The 6,115-nt window shown below is 32.8% G+C and overlaps 2 long non-coding RNA genes across 2 annotated transcripts; both read right to left on the bottom strand.

The window, feature by feature from the left end:
* Positions 1-2,765: 2,765 nt before the first annotated feature.
* Positions 2,766-3,779, bottom strand: LOC129907529 (uncharacterized). The gene is made up of 3 exons (XR_008771056.1): positions 3,732-3,779; positions 3,326-3,668; positions 2,766-3,254 (listed from the first exon to the last, which is right to left on the bottom strand). It is a non-coding gene; the product is annotated as an uncharacterized LOC129907529 (long non-coding RNA).
* A 936-nt stretch (positions 3,780-4,715) lies between these two features.
* Positions 4,716-5,252, bottom strand: LOC129907531 (uncharacterized). Its single transcript, XR_008771059.1, has 3 exons — positions 5,151-5,252; positions 4,936-5,035; positions 4,716-4,876 (listed from the first exon to the last, which is right to left on the bottom strand). It is a non-coding gene; the product is annotated as an uncharacterized LOC129907531 (long non-coding RNA).
* Positions 5,253-6,115: the final 863 nt, after the last annotated feature.

Below are 6,115 nucleotides of genomic sequence, written 5' to 3' on the forward strand. Positions count from 1 at the left end.
AAAATTAAAAATTTTTATAATAAAAGAACTTGATTATTATGATCACGCCTTAAAAGTCTTCGAAGTAGAACTAAACTTCTTCAAAGTAGAATCTGACGTCTTGCTGAAAAGCGCAATTGTGAATGTACCTAGTAGGTACTACCCATGGTATAAAAAGACAAGGTATGATCATTAGAGCCGCCGTCTTACAAAATGGGGTAATAAGGTTTTGACGTTTAAATTTGGCAAAGTCAAAAGCAACAACAATTTCCAAGACAAATTTGTTTACAACAACAATTTCAATGGGCTGGGCTGTCAAAACCTTAAGTAGCCATAAGTTTTGACAGTTCTCGATACTAAGTTTTTTCTAATGATCATACCTTCTCTTTTTATACCATGGGTACTACCTACCTAATTCCATTTTCATTCATATATGGAGCGTTCAGAATTATAATGGGTCAAATCCACTTATCTTTAGGGTGGATGTCTTAATAATTAAGGGTTTCGTTTTATGTCAAATAAAATAAAAGATAGACATTTTGGAGATATAGAACTATCGGCATGTGAAACATTTATTTCAAAAGTTCCTTTAGTTTCTGAGAAAAAGTTTTTCAAAGTTCAGAATAATGCACAAATTTCAAATGGACTTGACCAATTACACTGTGCAAGTTTTTTGAAAAAAATTTTTGAGACAGGCGCGCGAATAACTGTTTCGCCATATTTCGGACCCGAGAAATCCATTGGCATCATTAGTTTTTCGATTTATCGGTACGACTTCGAACAAAATTTTTTTTTTAAGTTTTTTCAATTATTTTGAGAATTTTCCACTGTTTTTAGTCATTTTTCAATCAAAAACATTGTTTATATTGCTAATAATTCTGCTGTCAAGAATTTCGACTTGCACAGTGTTATTATTCTGAACGCCTCATATTTTGTTTCCACTTTTCCACAATTTGTTTTGTTATTTATTACTAAAATAAAAATTAAACAAATCTAACTTGAAGTCTGATAAATTTAATACAGAGTGTTATTTATTTTTAATTTTTTTTTTAATTTTTTGTTTATGTTATCATATATCTAAGTTGATTTGAAGTTGAAAAAAAAAATGGTACAAAATACATTATTATGAGTTTTTATGAACAATTTTTGAAATTGGCGATTTTTGGCTCCAAGACTTCTAAAATTCGGCTCCTTGCCTCTAAAATTCTCTGGCAACACTGGTGGGCATCCATGTTGATTTGGATAATTCAAGATGCGCAAGCAGCTTGAATTTTCCAATCAACATTTCTGACCCCTTACCTGTTAATTTCAGCAAAATATTCTTGAGTACCTAAACAAGAAAAGAAAACATAAAATTTAAATATATTTTTGTTATGAAAGTTAAAAAAAATGAAAAACAAAAACTTACCTTTGGTAAAGACGACCGCCATGAGGATTTGATTTGTGGTTTGTTTTGACAATTCACAAATCAATCATCATGCCGGCCGGTTCGTTTTTCACAGATAATTATATATCTGTCACACTCATTTTTAAAGGAAAAGGGGGAAATAAAAATGCGTTCCACAATTTTCGCTCAGTTAGGTTTGTTCGTGTTTATGTTTTTTTGGATTTCTAAGGGAATTTTCATGTTTTAGGTTTAAGGTTAGTTCAAATGGTGTTAGTACGACTAATTGGGATTACTATGAGATTAATTAAAGGGAACCAAATGTTAGTATTATTGTTTATGTGTTTACATGTGTGTGTAAACTTAGACTATGGACAAGGGGGGTTAGAAAAAAATTGATAAGGATGGGAGATATTTCCCCACCCACTATTTTGTAGCAAGTTTGTTATCTCACTCAGATATAGAGGTAACTATGTATACATTTTTACAGAAAGATAACGAAACTAGATAATGCATTAAGATTTCATGATCATTGCAAAATTGAATTCAAATTCAAATAGAGCAACGGCTAAGTGCAGTGATCGAATATTTAAATCGGAATTTAAATTTTTTTTGCATTTTTTTTTTTTACTGTGCATGTTTTATTGCAAATTTTATCGCAAAAGACAGTAAATTTATACATTTTTTTGAAATATTACAAAAGGTAATTAAAAGTGATTTAATAGTTTAATTTAAAGTATAATACAAGTCAATTTAGGTGTATAGACATATATATATATACGTATATAGAAATCCAATTTGTGAGAAGACAAAAGGAACTCTTTTTGGGGAATTTCTAGAAAATCTAGAGTACAAAATCAAAGATTATACAAAGCAGAGGTATGTGATTTATAAAATCTAAAATAGAATCTTACAAAGAAACTAAAAATTATGAATTTTACCAGGTCGAAGATCGAATCAATCTATTCCTCTGCTGGGGTTTTTTTTATATGTGCATGTATACTAGAGTGACCGCAACTCCCATAGAAAAAATTTTTTGTCGAATTTTTTTCGGGGGAACCCCATAAAATGTTCCGCCTTTGCAGATTTTTAGATAGCCAAAATTTCAGCTCGATTGGACAACTCTAAATGGTGCCGACACTCGCTCAAAGTATCAAAAATCTCTGTTTTTTCACTGTTTTTCGAAGAAAATTAGCTCTAGCTCCCAAACAGATCGGGTTATTTTCACTTTTTATATATTAAATTAAAGGTAGTGTTGTTACACATAATTCAGATGCTATATCTTATATGATACTAAAATATTCATCATAAAAAATGCACCGATGTGAAGTAAAAGAGACAGAAACTAAACTTGAAAAACATTCGAACAATTTAATTCAAGAATTTTTATAATCATGTGGTTGTTAGTTATTGAAAAAATAAGTAGGAACAGAGTATTATTATACTTATTTAACAACTAAGTTCATACTTTATCAACATTTTTAAACAATACTTTTTGTTCATTGCAAAATTGGTTTATAAAATATGTACATAATATTCAGTTGATACATTTTGCGCATCATACTTGATCGCATTTATTGGTTTATTGTATTTAAACAGACACCAAATCGTTTTAGGTGTTTGGGCTCCAGTATTTTCTGAGAAATTCTTCTGAATGCAGTCAATTACATAAGGTTTGTTCGTTGTGAGCTCTAGGGCACTCTGGGTCGCTCCGAATTCCAATCATGTCCTCCTGGCATTGCCATCAAGAGTAACCTGCTGCAGACGATGATCCAAAAAAAATTTTCTAGTACTCTCGAACTGCCATGGAATTAAATTTGTATTCATCCAACATTGCTCCGCACTCACCACATCTTTCACAAAGACAGTAGTCACCAACTCGTGATTGACTCTGCAATGAAAATATGAAGGTTAAAAATATGTAGTTAACAAATGAAAACACAAGACTACTTGGTATTATACCTGCCATCCTTTGTGATTACGGATACGTGAAGAAATTTCGGTTTCTTATTCACTGTGATTTGATGCGGGCCAAATCTCACATAATCGATAAACATAATGTGTTGAAGATTCTTATGCGGTGATAGATTTTGAATACGTTTTATTAGAACAGCATCCTTATATTTAAAGGCTCGATTCATTAGATTGTGTAGGCCATTGCCAGCGACCATTATTTGTGCATAACGTTATTTGTTTAGCAAAAGAATGCATAGCGCAACGAGGTCAACTTTGGTATTTATATTGAGAATTATATAGCATCAGTTACCATTCGCACATATTCTGTGTGGGTTAACATTGATTTTACCTAAAAAAAAAGTTGTGTAAATGAGTCAAGAGAATGAAAAATAATAGAATCTCTCCTCCTCACCTTACCATCCAAAGTTAAGTGAAACAAGATTTTCAAAGCAATACCATGATGATTTTCTTTATAAAAACACCACCAACATTGGTAGTAATGCAGCTTGCAACATTTTCCGACGTAATAATCCATCAAAGGATAAACTGAAAACTAACTTAAGGTTATCTTGTATTGGGTCAGCATTGCCATTGCTTCATCAGCGAAAATGTTTAGCTAGTTCATGTTAGCTTTATTATCACCAACTATTTAAAGTTTCTTAAGGAACGTTGTCATCGTCACTAGCTTGACAAGCATATTGACAATATTTTTACTATGTATCTTCTCTTAAAGTTCAACATTCTCAGCCATATTGAGCAGAAGATAGAAGGCAACTCTGAAGAGTGGTTCTTGTTTCTTGACGAATATTTTAAATTGTTTATTCAATCATTCATATTCTTCTTTTTTTACTTTTGGATCGTTTGAAGCTAATGCTTCATTTCTGTTGGTTTCTGCTTCGGGTCGTGTAGATCTTGAAGATAGGTGTTTTTGATACCTAAAATTATACTCTTCATAAGGGATGATGAGTGATTGACGACATGGAACCATGAAAGTTATTCCAATTACCAGGTTTTGGGCGTAGTTTTAATTCGGGGATACGCGTGGGGGTTCTATCTAAAAAGAAAATATGATACAATTGTTATTATGATGAATATCTTACTTACCTCTTTAGGTTGTTTCTCTTTACTGAGCTTAGTGTTGCGTAGCGCCGTAGTTCCAAAATTCAATGACATCCATGCATAACCAATCTGCAACAAAGTAACAATATGAATATGAAGTAAGGTTTGGGGGAATAAGAAATGCATTCCATACTCACTGCACAATCATAGGATGAAACTTTGTGAATGTGTAGAAACAGAATATAAATTATATTCGTTGAGAAATCTACTCTTTTGTCAGTCCTCTCGAAGGACTCTCGAAAGTACGCTCAGTGCACCCGGATTTCATGAGTCGTCAAATACAATTTCTTTTTCGTCGATGATTAGATGGATAGCTTTAATTTAATCCTCATCAGGAGTTCTGAAAATGAAACAAGGCTTTTGGATGTTTTCATCTAGGTAATTGTCTTGGAGCAGTCCTCAGCGTAAGCATAAAATTGCAAAGAAATTACGTACCTACTGAAAAAGAAAACTTTATAAATTGTTTTGTAGGCTGCAGAAAATATTAATAATTTTACGTTGTTGTTGATGCTGGTGTGATAATGCTGTTGCGGATGGTGTTGTTGATGCATTTGGCCCTCCTTCCATACAACACGATTCTATGTGATAAATTTGCATCTGAAAAAACAAAAAGGAAATTATTGAAAAAAGAAAATTTCATTTTATTTTGTGAGCTGAACGATTTAATTCTAATTTTTAATAACTTTCGAATAATAATAAATTAAATAAAAACCTTTTTCCAACATGGTTCAATTATTTTCCCCGACATTTATCTTTGCACAAAAAATATTTTAAAATACTTTTTTTTACTGAAAGAATAATTCTTCGTTCTTCCAATACGTCAAAAAGTAGACTTCAAAAAAGACAGATGCTATTAATTTTTGTAGCAAAAAAATGTAGATGGCCATAGTTTCTATGCACAAAAATGGTAGTTCAAGCGATCTGACGGAAGATGTCGCTACGCTAACTGAGTTCTATTTACCACTTTCTTCCACAGGCGCTAGTAATCATTGAACCACATTTTCAAAAATTTTGTATGGAAACGAGAATCAACTAGCAGTCCATATATAATAGGTCAATGCTCTGAACGCATCCAAAGAAATTCCCTCGACTGCTGAATATCCCAAAATATCCCACTGGACTGGAAGTATGAAGCGCCCCCTCTTGGAAAGGAAGCTTCGAGAAGCAAAGACGAGAACCTTCGAAGACATTCTCGAATTCCGAATTTCAGGTATAAAAGGGCAGCGTGGACACCGACCGGATACAGTTTAATCTTGAATGTGAAAGAGTACAGTACAAAGTGAAATAAAGTGTTGGAAATTGTTAGTAGTAAATAAAGTGATTGAAAAGTGTGTTTGTTTGAGCGAATAATAAAAGTAAATTGATTTGAAATAAAGTGTGTTCTTATTTGAACGGAACCCCCCAGGTTTTCGCCTTGTCGTGGCGGGGGGGCTTACGTTTGACTCTCCAACAATCCAGTTGCAGAGCCTTACAACCAAGAAAACCAAAAAAACGCAGGGATGTTTATCTAAATAAAAAATCATGGAAAACAAAAGTTTACAAGAAAATGAAATTCGAGTGGGGATATACACTCAAGTGTCGGCAGAAGTCACGGCTGCCGGCGAGGGCTTGGCTTCGCAAGAAGCTAAGTCGCCAGTGACAACTGTAAACAATGAAAAGCAAGAGCTAAAAAGACAG

Source organism: Episyrphus balteatus, chromosome 1 (assembly GCF_945859705.1).
Source record: "Episyrphus balteatus chromosome 1, idEpiBalt1.1, whole genome shotgun sequence".
NCBI lineage: Eukaryota > Metazoa > Arthropoda > Insecta > Diptera > Syrphidae > Episyrphus > Episyrphus balteatus.